Genomic DNA, 16,744 nt, shown 5'->3' on the forward strand with positions numbered 1-16,744 from the left:
AAATGAATATATTACTTACCTAAATTTGTGGGATGCAGTGAAATTGCTGCTGAGAAAATTATAGCATTAAACATGCATATAAGAGAAGAAAAAAGATCTAAAATCAATAATCTCAGGATCTACTTTAAGAAAACAGATAAAAATAAACTAAACCTAATTACAAGAAAGTAAGACATACTACAAGAAAACTACAGACAAATGTTTCTCATGAACATAGATGCAAAAAACCTCAATAAAATATCAGCAAGTCAAATTTAAGAATGTATAAAAATTATCATACACCATGATAAAATGGGATTTATTCCAGCTTCGTGAGGCTGGTTCAAAATTTAAAAATCAAACAATATAATCTGATACATGAACAGACTAAAGAAAAAAATCATAAGATCATATTAATAGATGTGGAAAAAGCATTTGACAAAATTCAATACCCATTCATAATAAAAACTCTGAACAAGTTAAAAATTAAGAGGAACTTCCTCAACATTAAAAAAAAGATAGCTAATGTCACACTCAATAGTGAAAAAACTGGATATTTTCCCCTTAAGATTTGCTGTGAGGCAAAGTTATCCTCTTTTAACACCCTTACTCAAAATTTCACTGGAAGGGAGATGAGAAAAAGAAAGGGATTATATAGATTTGAAGGGATTCAATAAAGCTATTTTTATTCATACATAACATGATTATCTATCAAGAAAATACCAAAGAATCAAGAAAAAACTTCCTGGAACTATTTACTGAGTACTGCAAGGTTGCAGGATACAAGGATAATATACAAAGTCAATTGTTTTTCTGTACACCACCAGTGAACAATATGAGCCACTAAATAGAGTAGTATTGGATTATAAACAAGAGTATAAAATAAATATCCATGAGTACATATTAATATAAATACATTTCTGTAAAATGGATAATTGGGGGAGAAAAGAAAAATCTCCTACGTAGAAGAATTTCTAATAATTTATGTAGATATTCTGCCTCCAAGGAGGTGTAGCATAACTCCCCACCATTAAGTTTGGGTTGTACTTTGTGACTTCATTCTAAAGAGCACAGTGTGGAAAGGGAGAAAAAAAAAAAAAAAAAAACGTTAGTTGTGGAAACCTGACAAATACTGCTCCAGTGAGGAGATTAAGGTCAACATCTACAATGTTAAGTCATTTTGATCCTATGTACACGTGATATACTGTAATGAAAAGGCATGGTCTTCCTTCCAAAAACCCATAACCCCATTCTGAAAAAATCAGACAAATGCCAAAGGAAATCTGAAAAAAACAACAAAAAAAAACAAACAAAAAAAACCACAATGTTTGTGTAAGATGTTGCAGAAAAACTCGAATGAACTTTTTGGCCAACCCAATATTTTGAAAACTCTAGTAAGTCTAGATGCTAAAAGTGGAAACCAAGGTTATGGGTCCTGTATTCATTTCATAAGTATTTTCTTTGTTATTGGAAGCTGAACTGTTCAGAGTCCCACAGTAATCTCATATGGCAATTTTGGAGTTTTTTTCTACTCTATGCTAGATATATATTTTTAGAGTTACAAAACTGTCAACACAGAACTCCAGTTATAACTGTATTTTGATTGCTTAAAATATCTACACTATAAAACTATTGCATATAATACACTTCTGGTCACATTTCTAGAACATTAAAATATTTTAGAGCGTAATTTATGTTAAGTTACACAGAATTTTGAAGGATTTCACTTCTATTTGCTTGAATTCATCGAACTGTTACTGTCAAAGTGGTTATTTGGGTACATACAGGTCCTTTTTTAACATATGAAACAATTTACTACAGTATTGCACTATTTTTTAGTTTGGTTCACTGTTAAAAACAATGTGATTTTTCATACTTGTATCATTTGTTTCCTTTTATGTCAACATTTTTCCCCAAAATTATTTAATACAGTATAGGGATTTCTGCTTTAGGTTAAGTTGTTCAGTTTAGTCATATGCTTTAGGGAAAAATATTTTTAAAATAATATTCTATAAAATGCATTTTCCTTTGCTATATAAATCATTTAAACACTGTTCTAACATTCCTATAAATTGGTCTCTCTTTCAACCTAATTTGAATTTTAAAGCACATTTTTATCACTTCTCAAGTGATATAATAATTTTATTTCTGTGATGTCATTATTAGAGATAACACTTTCTCCCCACCCATATTATATTTAATCCTATTTCTATCTGTATTTTAACCAGACATATGATATTTTTACGCAGGAATAGCAATACATTTGAAAAACAAAAATTTATTTGGCTTAGAAAATCTACAAGAATTTATTTCAATGATAGATGTTACTCCCTCATTTTGTTGTCTCTCATCTCCATACTTAAGAGGCATTACCATTCATGTCAGTTAGAATATTTACTCGTGGAGTTAGGGCTGTTACTGCTAATTGTTCCCTGAATTACTTAGGATTTAACTCTAGCATTAACCACTCCACAGTAAGCTACTTTCTAAGATCACACTTTGACCAAATATGGTCAACAGAAAAATCAATTATTTAGGGCTTTAATATTACTATTTGAAACACACTGGCTTGGATTCCATTTTTTTAAAAAAGGATTAAGAAAAAGATCTTTGCCCTATCCACTTGAAACTTGTTATGTCAATTTTCATCCTCTTATGCTCTAATCAAAATATTTAGTGGGGTCCAGAAACGAATTTTCTGTCCTTCCTGGCTTATCTTCCCATGCCCAAGCTTAAAACCAATTAAATGACACCAGTAATCCATTCTGAAAACTTAGGAAGAAACTTAATATGATTCTTTTCCAACCAGAGAGCAGGAATTTTTTAATATAGTACAAAAAATACCCATGAACAATTCTGTTTCAAAGATCCTTAAACTCAGTTAGTCTTTTGTAGGCAGAATAATGGCCCCACCAAAAGACATCGCCATCCTAATTCCCAGGAGATGTTACTTTGTTACCTCACATTGCAAAGGGACTTTGAAGATGTTATTACATTAAAGACATTGAGATGGGGAGAGTATCCTGGAGTATTCAGTTGGGTTTAATCTAATCGCATGAAACCTTAAAAGACAAGAAACTTTTCTGACTGTGGTCAGAAGGAGCTGTGATTATGGAAAAATGGTCAGAGATATGCAACGTTCCTGGCTTTGAAGATGGAAGAAGTAGATCATCAGCCATGGAATGTTAGATACCTTTACAAGCTGGAAAAGGTAAAGAAATGAATTTTCTGCTAAGAGCCTCAAGAAAGGAACACAGCCCTGCCAACACCTTGGTTTTAGCCCAGCGCAACTTGTGTTATACTTCTAACCTCTAGAACTTTAAGATAGTAAATTTGTGCTGTATTAAGGCATTAAGTTTATAGTAATTTGTTAAATCAGCAATATAAAACTAATACACAGACCAAGATAGAATCTATGGCTTAACAATCAAACCAGGCCCTCTCACACTGTTCTTGTCTTTATCAAGGGTATTCCTATACAAGCATACCTCATTTTTATTACACTTTGCTTTGTTGTACGTCACAGATATTGAGTTCTTCTATAACTTGAAGTTTTGTGGCAACCAATGTCGACCAAGTCTATCAGCACCATGTTTTTTAACAGCATTTGCTCACTTTGTGTCTCTGTGTCACATTTTGGTAATTCTCACAATATTTTAAACTTTTTCACTATTGTATTTACTATGGTGATCTGTGATCTGTGATCTTTGATGTTACTACTATGACTTGCTGAAGGCTCAGATGATGATTAGTATTTCTTAGTAAAAAGGATTTTTAAATTAAGATATATACATTTTTGACATATGCTATTGCACACTTAATAGATTACAGTATAATGAAACATAACTTTTACATGCTCTGCAATACCAAAAAATTTGTGTGACTCACTTTATTTCGATATTCAATTTATTGCAGCGGTGAGGAACTGAACCTGCAGTATCTCCGAGGTATGCCTGTATTTTTGATATTTATTTTCTCTGCTATATTATAAATTTCATGAAGCAAGACCAATTTGCTCACGTTTTCCCCATTTGACCTTAGATGAGGCATATAGTGTATCGACCTCATTTGCATTATCATAGCTGTATATCTTAGTTGTTTGAAGGCATCTGCCTGAAAATAGACCTTAAAGAAACTTTTAAAGCATTTGAGATATTTGTTTACATGTTAGGGAAATTTAGTGAGGTAAAAATGTGTGTTTCTGTATTTCTCCCTATTTCCTACTCCTCCTTCCAAGCATCTGCCCAGGTCCCTTGCATTTCTTTACTTTAGGTTACTTTGGCAGAGCAGAAAACAGTAGTTGCCTGGAGCCTTTATTTCTGACTTTTATAGAAGTCTAAACTTATTGAGGGGGTTATTCTGGGAGTGTATTCTTACTTCTCTACTCTGGAGGGCAACAGAATTGGGAAAGGATAAAGCTTATAAAGACAACAAAGAAGTTGAAAATTGAGAGGTGGGGAGGGAGTAATGAGAAGTGTGTCTACAAATCTGTGGTACATATTTGGGGTGATAAGACTTGGAGTAGAGGAAAGGGTTGACTCTGGGATGTGCCTTCAGAGGCTGGATTATGGGCACAGAGGTCAGAAACTGGTTTGAAATCAACAGAGGTAATAGACTAAAGGTTTTACAAACTGTACATTGGTTATCTCAGCATAAGCTAAGGGGGATTGCTGTCAATCACAGATTCTTCCCTGACATAGTGCTTCTATGTAGAACTTTGGGACAATTCTGGAGTAGCAGATTGAATAACTCACTCATCTGGCAGAATAAGGACTCAGAATTGGGCTTAAACTGATATCAAGAAAATAACAATACGTCTAAGACACCGTAGCAACTATATTAAAATCTAACATGTTAGGGGCTTCCCTGGCAGTCCAGTGGTTAAGACTTCACCTTCCAATGCAGGGGGTGTGCGATTGATCCCTGGTTGGGGAGCTGAGATCCCACATATCTCGTGGCCAAAAACCCGAAACATAAAACGGAAGCAGTATTGTAACAAATTCAATAAAGACTTTTTTAAAAAAAATGGTCCACATCAAAAAAAATCTTTAAAAAAAATCTAACATGTTAAATTATAGGAACATTTTATATTCCCCTCATATACAGGATTGCTGCATATTGGTTTGAAGTATTTCAGTACTCAATTTGCTTACCTATAAATGATACTTCTGATGAAATATATTCTAATGATCTCATTTTCTTCAAAAGATATGACTAAAATATATCCAAGAATGCAATGAAATAAAATAGCTAGACTGTAGAGAACTACCACATACAGTAAATAGCTAAAGGATGGGAATTTGAATAAACAGGATGCTGGATTCAGGTAAACTAGTTAAAGTAGGTGATGATTTTGAATTAAATAAAACACTTTTCTAAGTGAGAGAATGAAGAGATGACAACTGTAGTAACTATCTGCCATTCACATTTGAGGGCAGGAACTGGAATCTGGGTCAGCTGGATTGTGTTGAATATTTTGAAGAAAATATTAACAAGGTGTAAATCAGGTTTGGGGGGAATGGAGAAAACAAATAAAGCAGAACCACAGGTTAAGACTTTCATAGAGATGTATTGCTACTTTCCAAAGATCTCAGAAAAATTACTGAATTTAGGAGATAAAAAGTTTTGTGATAGTACATTTTTTTTAAAAAAAAGCAATATTTATAACAATCATATAATTTAAATGGAAAAACTGAAAAAAGCTCTCTGTGATAGCAAGTAGCAAAGGTATGAGCCTATAACGCTTTCTCCTTTCAAATTGATTTTTTTTGTTTTCATGCTTCATAGCTTCCATTGTTTCCTAGGGTATCCATTTCTAGTCGATTGCCTCCTATCAAAAAGTAGTTTTCAATAATTCCCATATGATGTAACCTTTTATTAGCTTCAAATGTAGTTTTTGTTCTTGAATGTTGCCCTTTAAAAATAGAGTTGTCCAATTTATCTTATTCATGCCTCTGAGAAGCATATTCCATTAATTTTTTTCATGCCTTCTGAATACATAGTTCTAAAGAGTTTCCATAAGCATAACATTGTGGCTATTAATTCAAGTAAGCTAAATGGCTTGTGATGACCTGTGTTCATATCCTTACTCTGTTCACCCAAAATTCGAGCATTTCTAGAGAATTGATAGGAAGCCTTCAATTAGAGTCTGTTCTAAGGAGTGTCTCTGTATATATTAAACCAAGAAAAAGTAGACTGTTGGTAGAGTAGTTTAAGTTCAAGAAAACAGGCTAGCTTAAGAGGAGGCGTGATTCTTAGTATTGAACTCAAATAGTCTTCCTAGACCAGTTACCAGGACTTCATGGTTGAGTAGTAGGGTGAGAATTCTAAAGTACATGTGTGAGTAACAACAAAGTTTGTCATTTTATTACTACATTCACCAAGAAACTTTGAGAATGCCAACTGTCATGATCATTGGTAATCACAATTTATCAGTGTTACAAGACAGCAATAAATTGACCTGTCACATAATAAAAAATCTTAGCCCTGTAGGGGGAACTCAATAAATTGATTTTCCTGGACACTTGCCTTCCGGCTGGGAAGGCATTACTACACTCAGTTGTAAACTGGGGATACAAAATGAATTATACTTCTAAATAATTACTTTAACTTGTCCATGTATACCAAGTGAATAATGTTGGGCAGTGCATATAAGACTGAATAGAGGTAGAATACTGGCAAAATCCTAAAACTGTCTTTCTAAGTAAGGATGAAATATATTCACAGCAAAGGGCACACCACTGAATAAAATGGTTTGCAGATTATTTCTGCTAATTAGGAGCCAGGTGTAATTCTAGGTGTTTCTGACAATCCAATACTTTCCTAAAATTTCCTTCACCATTAATTTCTTGATAAACCTCCTTACTCAATACCCTGCTCTTTAATTAAATTATACCTTTTGTTATTATTATTATTCAGATTTCTTAAGCAGGCAAGTGCTGTTTTACACATTTGGAGGATTACACTCACATTCAGCTCTGCAACAATGGAAAACTAGTGGTTGAAAATAGATACCTGCTCTTTGCACTGTTTGTCACAGGTTTTGCACCCGCAGGCAGGCTGTCATAGTTCACAAGATACATTGAGCCCTTTCATATGCATCCAGCAACTCTCAGGACTCTACATCCAAGCACTCACTTTACATGGAATATAAAGGAGGATGTGTGGTTGTTTCAAATAAACTTCAGTGGGACCATAACTCTCAATGCCTTCCTTTAGTGAAAGCCACTGGATGAAAAGTAAAGTTGGTTGGACAAAAACCAGTAATTCCTGGATTATATACTAAATTCTTCTGCTTATTCAGGTAAATCTGCTACTTTAACACCTTTTGCTTTAGAATGTTCCACCAAGAATTCTAATTCTGGAAATACTCTTAACTCCCTCTACCCCCACTTCAAGCATTACATTGTGTAATAATGAAGTAAATTATGACTCGTGTAATTATGCCTAATTTTTGCATGAAGTATTTCGTTTTGAAAAGCCATTTTCTTTAAAAGAAAATTTAGGAAATGCACATTTAATACTACATCTATTTCAATAAAAAAATCAAAGACCTTTTTATATCTTAGAAAGTGCTTTAAAATTATAAGCATGATATAGATGTCCATGTTTATATTTGTATGTATATTTCCTGCCTTATCACCATTCTCTTCCACATGCCAATAACTTTGCAAAATCTTGTATATTCTATCCTCCCTCAAATCTCCCATAGCCTCCTCCTCTCCCCTTCTGCTGGTTAATCTCATTTTTAATTTTGCTGAAAAATTCCTCATTTTGTCACAATCGAATTTACCAAAGTTCCTTCCTCAGTTCTATTTTTGCTCCCAGTATGCCTGACATGCAGCTTCCTTAGATATCTCCTTTTCTCACTCAGATGCAATGGACAGACCTCCAGACTCAGAACATAGTAACATTAGACACTGATATGTTTCTAATGTGTGATTTGTTCAGATATAGGTAATAATAGTTCAAGTAGTGCAGTACTAAACCAGTGAAGTCTCTTTCATATTTTTTTTTCTTGAGCCAGTAGTAAAGAAAAATCAAGCTAGTGCTTTGCCCTGGAAAAGCCTCTTCCTAATATGTCTCTTTAAAATTTCTTTCTAATGTGACCAGCATTAAACACAGATACACATACACTCACAACTCCCAAAATGCATATGCTCTACAAACCAAAACAAACCAACAAAGAAAGATAAACACACACATACAAAGCTTTTGGGGTCAGTCTGTCAGTCTAAACTAAAAACATGTTTTGGAAAGAAAAACTGTTATAAGAAAATATTTATAATAAAAAAACCCTATAATATGCCTTGCATTATTGGAAACAGAACCTGCCCCTCTTTGTTCAGTGTTATCTCAAAAATGATAGATGGACTTAAATTATATTTAAATATAGTCACAAAACTATTTTTTTATGAAATAGCAGCCCCACTCCCCAAAGCAAATACATCTTTCCCTCTAAAATATATGAAGTATGTTTTTATGCCACCAGATGAGGATAGCAATGATGATGATGATTATGATATAATGCTAGCTGATACTCTAAAATATAGATATTTTTTTAAATTGAAGTATAGTTAATTTACAATATTAGTTTCAGGTATACAGCATAGCGATTCAGTATTTTTAGAGATTATACTCCATTAAAAGTTATTACAAGATAATGGCCATAATTCTCAGTGTTATACAATATGTCCTTGTTGCTTATCTATTTTATATGTAGTAGATTTTTATCTCTTAATCCCATATCCCTAACTTGTCCCTCCCCATTTCCTCTCCTCACTGTTAACCACTAGTTTGTCTTCTGTAGCTGTGAGTCTGTTTCTGTTTTGTATATATACTCATTTGTATTTTTTAAAAATATTCTACATATAAGTGATATCATATAGTATTTGTTTTTCTCTGACTTTATTTCACTAAGCATAATATCCTCTAGATCCATCCACATTGCTGCAAATGGCATAATTTCATTCTTTTTATGGCTGAGTAATATTCCATTATATATGCATACCACATCTTCTTTACCCATTCATCTGTTGATGGACACTGGGTTGCTTCTATATTTGGCTGTTGTAAATAGTGCTGCATGGGGTGCCCTGTACCTTTTCAAATTAGTGTTTTTGGTTTTTTCCAGATATGTACCCAGGAGTGGAATTGCTGGGTTATATGGTAGTTCTATTTTTAGTTTTTGAGGAGTCTCCACACTGTTTTTTATAGTGGCTGCACTAATTTACATTCCCACTAATATTGCACAAGTGTTCCCTTTTTCCCACATCCTCGCCAATATTTGCCGTTTGTAGACTTTTTGAGGATAGCCATTCTGACAGGTGTGAGGTGATATTTTATTGTGGTTTTGATTTGCATTTTATAGATTAAAAAATACTAAAGTACAGATTATTCAGTAACTCTTATCAAGTCATACAGTATACCAGGGTATTCATTAAATGATTGTTGAGCTATGAGGAGGTTTATAATAAGAAAAATATTGAATGATTTTTATAAACATAGATCAGATTAAATATAGATAAAATTCTGTGCGAGCCAATGAGATTGCTCCCAACCTTATATCCTTATTTCACCTTTTGCTGTATTATCGTTTCCTCAGTATTTGTTTTGATTTCTAAATATTTTATTCCCAAATACTATTTAGTAAAAAAAAAAACAAAAATATGATAAAAGGAAACCTTCTCTAAATAATAAATTATGTCCCTAATTATAAGGAAAAATATAGAAGTCAGTATAGACAATTTTCACCTAAACAGTTTATGCTGGACAATTTCTATAAGCCCATAAGCCATGTAACATTTACAATATTACTTGGTATGTAACTCCAGAATTAAGTTAATACTCTAACTGAAAACTCACTCTTTATACAGTGAAAATTCATAAGTGTGACTATAACCAGTGGCTGGGATAGTATTTATCAGCTGTACTTTAAAATCACATAATTTTACAGACATCCCCCAACTATTTTATGGAATTTCTAGCCACTCTTGGAAAAAAGTCATCTTTTTTTTTTGTTTTTATGAATGTAGTAAAATGACATATCGTGAAATATTTTCAGTTTCATTGCAGTTGAAGGGCTAATACACAACTATTTTTCATGAACAAAATACTGAGTAGCAGATATTATGTTTGACAACAGCCATTATCTCCCTTTATAATTGCAGTCTCAAATAAGTTTGAGGTCTTCCCTCTCCCCCTTCTTTTACTCAGAGCTAATTCCAAGTTTTAAGGGTAAATCATGGGTAATCTAAGAAGCCCATTTTTGTGGCTCATTCTTGTTGCCAGGCATTGGTTTAGTTTGGGCTTTTGATGCAATCCTGGCTAATGAGATAAATAAAAGCATTTATTTTTTAAATTGAGAGCTGCTTGAATCTGTTTCTTAAATCTTATAAAGTTCAGTAATAAAGACAGAATCCCTCTTTCTCTGATGGACGTTGTCATATCTGTATCCTATGCTTGTAACTGCACCTGTGATCTGTGATCTCGTGGTAATAATAGCAGGCAGCCTAAGGACAAATTCAACCACTGAAGGTGGCAAGGTGGAAAGATGGTAATAATTTGGAACCACGATATTATGATTGTGCTGTTAAATTAACCAATTCTGGATTATACTTTGCCTTGAATCTGGTTATATAAGCATAAATTGTTCTTTATTATTTGAGCCCAGGGGAGTTAGAGTTTTCTTATTCTTGCAGTCAAAATATTGGAATAGATATATGAATGTTTCCATCCCAAATTTTACATTTTATTTGCAATCCTTAAACTCATTACTAATTTTTAAAAATATGGTATCATAAATTCTATATTTGAATATGTAACAATAAAAATCGATTCCAATTTACATTCCCAGACTCAGATCTACCATAACAAAATATGAATTACACATATATAGTATACATATATGTAATAAGTTTATGTGTGTAGGAATAATTTATTAAATATTTTTAGGAATACTACAAGTTTAGTCAATGGTACTATAAACCACAAAAATATATGTGCATTCTTCCAAAATATCTTGCATGTAGTATATATATAAGTTAATCCAAAAGCAATTTTTTTTTAGCAAAGAAATACATACTATATTGCTATCTCTGAGAGGTCTAGAATTTGTAAGGATGTGAGAGGATCAGTTGTGCCCAATTCATGATATTTAGTATAAATATTTAGTACTATTCAATAAATAGTATCCATTTATTCCTAAGGCATTTTGTATAGTCCTAGGGTAGTGGTTAAGAAATGATCTGGGCAAATATAGCCTTGCCGTACAAACTCATTGGCTTTGTGACCGAGACCTGATTGCTGAATTCTTCTAAAGCTCATATTCTTTATTTCTGTGGTGGACAGAACAATATTCCTACTTCTTAATTTTCTCTTGTGATGTTTAAATGATAATTAGTATCTAGCATGTGTATAATATGACACATAATAAATATGTTATTTTGAAATGCATATTGGAAAATGGGTCATACATTTGATTATTTTTGTGTGAGATATTCTTAATACAAAAATATACCTCCTGTAGAGTTTTAGTTTCTGATTTTTTAATGTATATTATATACATTTACATACATGCAAATATGTGTGTATTATATATTTGCATATGTATATTTATAAGATACATACATATAAAATTTAATTTGTGGCTTTAGTAAATTATTTTGCTTCTGTATCAAGTAGTATTATGTGTTTGTTGGTGGTATAGTAGTGAGCATAGCTGCCTTCCAAATAGCATTCAGGTGAATTGAAAATCTTATGTATCACAAAAAAAGTTATTACTCACATTTAACTGCTGAAAATACAGAGTAGAATGACACAGTAACACTATCAGTCTTTCAAAGGAAAGGACATACTTTTCTTTATCATTTATTCTAATCTCTAATGTTATTTACACAATGCCTAGCATACTATAAGATTTTTTAATTTCCGTTAAGAAGTGGGAAAATGAGACCCAAGATGAGAAAAGTAAACATACTCTAGAAACAAATCCACAGATGGCCCTGGTATTGTATTTTTCAGACAGGGAATTTAGAATAAGTATAATAACTATACAAAATCATACATGAAAGGTGTATGCATTAGTCAGGGTTCTCCAGAGAAAAAGAACCAATATGATACATACACACACACACACATATACATACACATATGTATATATAAAAGGAGATTTATTATAGAAATTTGCTCACATGTTTATGGAGACTGAGAAGCCCCTAAATCTGCCATCTACAAGCTTGAGAACCAGGAAAGCTGGTTGTATAATTTAGTCTGAATTTGAAGGCCTGAAAATCAGAGGAGTGGATGGTGTAACTCGCAGTCTAAGGACAAAGGCCTGAGAACCAGGGAGCTGCTAGTTAAGTCCCAGAGTCAGGTCAGAGAATAAGGAGCTCATATATCCAAAGACACTAGGAAATAGATGTCCCAGATTAAGGCTGGGGGGAGAGAGAGAGTGGAAGAGAGAGAGAGAGAAGATGATGAATGAATTCACCCTTCCTTTGCTTTTTTGTTCTATTCAGGCCCTCAATGGATTAGTGATGCCCACTCACACTGGTGAAGGCAGATCTTCTTTAATCAGTCTACTTATTCAAATATTATTTTTTTCTAGAAACACTCTCACAGACACAGCCAGAAGTAATGTTTTACTAGCTAGTAGGGCATCCCTTAGCCTATTCAAATTGACACATAAAATTAACTATCACAGTGTACAATATGAATAAACAGGTGAAAAAATTTGGCAGAAACCTGGAAACTATTTTAAAAAAATAGCCCAAATAGAAATGCTTATAATAAATATATAAATATACTATTTTTAAGAAGAACTCACTTCAGATCTTAAAGTAGTCACTTGATCCTCTTCTGGAGTCAGCAGAGGAAAGATCATTAAAACTGAAGATAGTCCAAACTGAAACATAAAGATAATAAAAAGTGAACAAAATTATGACAGGCTGTCTGGAAATATATGGAACAATATTAAATGTGTGTTTATATGATTATTGGAGTACAAGATAAAGAGGAGAGAGAAAATAGGGCAGAAAATTATTTGCAAAGATAGTGGACAAAAATTTTCAAAAGTACATGAAAAATATCACAGAGATCCAAAAAGACGAAAGTATCTCAAATACAAAAAATGCAAATAAAACCAGATTAGGTCTATCATTCTAACTGCTGAAAACCAAAGATACAGAGAAAAATCTTAAAAGCACCCAGAGTCTAAAACAAAATGCACTAAACAGAGAGAAACAACAATAAAAATAACAGCTGCTTCTCATCAGAAATAATGAAGGCCAGAAAAGAAAAGACAGCTTTAAAGTGTAAAAATGGGGGAAAAATAAACCCATCTACTTACAATACTGCATCATTGAAAACATTGTGTAGATATGAAAGCAAAAAATATTTTCTGAGAGACTTTATCTTCAGCAGACCTGCACTATAAGGAATACCGAAAATTCTTCAAACTGAAAGAAATGATTACATACAGAAATTTGGCTGCAGGAAAAAAAAAATAAGAAGTCAGTATCTGGGTAATTATGAAATACCTTTTACAAGTTAACTTATGAACAAACTCGTAACTATATAAGTGTATGTGAATATATATATAATATATGTATATAATCACTAGTTACTTAAGAAAATAATTTTATATCATGGGATTACTACATATGTAGAAAAACTTAATGATAAATAAGAGGTCAAAGTTCATGAGAAGAGTAAATGGAACTCAAGTATTACAAGTTTTTACCTTTAAGTTCATAAAGTTAGCCTAATATTATTTGAAAATAGACTGCAAAGTTAGCATGCATACTGGAATTTTTACAGCAATCTCTAAAATAATTAAAATACCTTTAACTAAAAGTTCATAGAAGGGGGATTTCCCTGGTGGCGCACTGGATAGGAATCCACGCTCCCAATTCAGGGGGCCCGGGTTCAATCCCTGGTCAGGGAACTAGATTCCACACGCATGCTGCAACTAAGAGTTCGCATGTCACAACCAAAGAGCCCACATGCCTCAACTAAGGAGCCCTGGAGCCACAACTAAGGAGCCCACCTGCTGCAACCAAGACCTGGTGCAACAAAATAAATAAATATTTAAAACTTCAAAGAAGATATAAGCTAAAATACTAAATATAATTGATTAAACAAAAAAGAAGGCAGGGGCTTCCCTGGTGGCGCAGTGGTTGAGAATCTGCCTGCCAATGCAGGGGACACAGGTTCGAGCCCTGGTCTGGGAAGATCCCACATGCCACGGAGCAACTGGGCCCGTGAGCCACAATTACTGAGCCTGCACGTCTGGAGCCTGTGCTCCGCAGCAAGAGAGGCCACGATGGTGAGAGGCCCGCGCACCGCGATGAAGAGTGGTCCCCGCTTGCCGCAACTAGGGAAAGCCCTCACACAGAAACGAAGACCCAACACAGTCATAAATAAATAAATAAATAAATAAATAAATAAATAAATAAAGCAGGATATAAGAAACATGGAAGAAAAGAGCAGATGGAAAAATAGACACATGCAAACATAGTAGATTTAAATGTAGGTGTATAAACACTTACATTATATGTAAATGGACTAAACATTTCCATTTAAAGACAGGGATTGTCAGATTGGATTAAAAAATAAGATGTTGTTCAGAAGAAATACTCTCTAAATTAAGAAACCAAACCAGTTGAAAGTAAAATAGTAGAAAGCTATATTTTATGCAAACAATAAATATTAAAAAATTGGTTTGCCTATATTAATGTCAAATTAACTAGACTTGAAGGCAAAGAGACTAGAGATGAAAGATATTTTGTAAGACAGATGAGTGAATTTTATTAAAAAAATTATAACTTTCTTAATCTATGAACCTAAATGAAGAACTTCAGAATATAGGAAGATACAACTGACAGAAATATAGGAAGACAGAAAAATCCACAATCATACTTAAGTATTTCAAAAAGAACAAGATATGATTATTACCCTCGAGAAGTCTTCAATTTGGTAATAGAAGTAACACATAAAATCAACAGTAATTTACCTCAAATATGACAGTGCTAAACCAGGGTTACAGAATATATGAGGAAACAGAAAACAGTAAAACTCAAGTAAGTTTCAGTTGGATGGATGTAAAGATGAGTGTTCTAGGTGAAGGCAATAGTGGCAGTAGCAGACACATGGTAGAAGTTCAGGATGTGTTTGAATCTTTACCACTACTTTGATCTGCCTGGAGAATACAATGTTTAATGAGCAATGGAATTAGAGCTAAAAATATATTATAAATACATATGTTACTTTAATAAGAAACCAGACATTTATACTCTTTTGTTTTGTTTTATATGAATATAATTATGAAAAATTATAACTTACATATATTTTCCACCTCAAAAATAAACAATGTTCTATGCTTATGCAAAACAAAATTGAAGTTATAAAAGATATATTATACAAAATGTTGGAAATTAAAATTTACCTCCTAGGGTCCATGTATAAAACTAGACCATTGAAGAAAACTTCTTCTGTAGAACTGGAGATGGTGTTAATTTGACTACCAGGTGTTTTCATAATCTATCAAATCTCTTTTATCCATCTATGAAACAACTTGTATTTCCAAATTATGGATGTTAACAAGTAAATTGATTTAATCAGTGTTTAAAGACATGTGAAAATCAGAAACAGAGCCCCGCTAACATTACACTACAAACTAGAAAGAAAAATTGCCATATTTTGTTAAATCTAGAAGCAATAGCAAGACGACACTGAAAGGTGGTACATACTTCCTTAGTTCACAAGCAAGATAGAGATTTTTCCAAAAATTGTGGTTGTACTGACTTATATCCAATGATCAAGGTGTTGGGATCTATAGTCACATGAGAACAACAGCAGGAACCCATACTTTCTTACAGTGATTGAGGTCATACCTACCACAGGACTACACAAGAGGTGAAGCTCAATGGGGAAGTCTGCTTACATCACATTATTATTATTACTAATTATTATTATTATCATTATTATTTATCATTATCCAGACTTAACCTCCAATCCAGGGAAGAGTATTAGAATGGAGAGAAGGATGACAAAACTGTTAGCTCCAGCAGAGAGCAGGTAGATTACACGGATTTTCTACAGGCCTTTCTCATCTCCCAGACAATAAAAACTCTACAGAAAGATGCCAACAAAGTAGAAGACAAAACAGACTTGGTAAGGGGACATTAGATTCTATACATCCAATGGAAGATGTGCTTTAACTCAGTCCCTCTTCCCTTATCCATATAATTATTTTAAAAAAATTTTTTTGGAGCATAGTTGATTTACAATGTTGTGTTAGTTTCAGGTGTATGGCAAAGTGAATCAATTATACATATACATACATCGATTCATTTTAGATACTTTTCCCATATAGGCCATTACAGATTATTGAGTAGAGTTCCCCGTGCTTTACAGTAGGTCCTTATTAGTTATCTATTTTATATATAGTAGTGTGTATATGTCTCTCCCAATCTACCAATTTATCCCTCACCCACTTTCCCCTCTGGTGACCATACATTTGTTTTCTACATTTGTGACTATTTCTGTTTTGTAAATAAGTTCATTTGTACCATTTTCTTTAGATTCCACAAATAAGTGATATCATATGATATTTGTCTTTGTCTGATTTACTTCACTCATAGTGACAATCTCTAGGAATTCTTTTTTTTTCCTTTAGCATCTTTATTGGAGTATACTTGCTTTACAGTGTTGTGTTAATTTCTGCTGTATAACAAAGTGAATCAGCTATGTGCATGCGTATATC

The sequence above is a fragment of the Balaenoptera physalus genome (genome assembly GCF_965194825.1).
Source record: "Balaenoptera physalus genome assembly, chromosome: 2".
Classification (NCBI taxonomy): domain Eukaryota; kingdom Metazoa; phylum Chordata; class Mammalia; order Artiodactyla; family Balaenopteridae; genus Balaenoptera; species Balaenoptera physalus.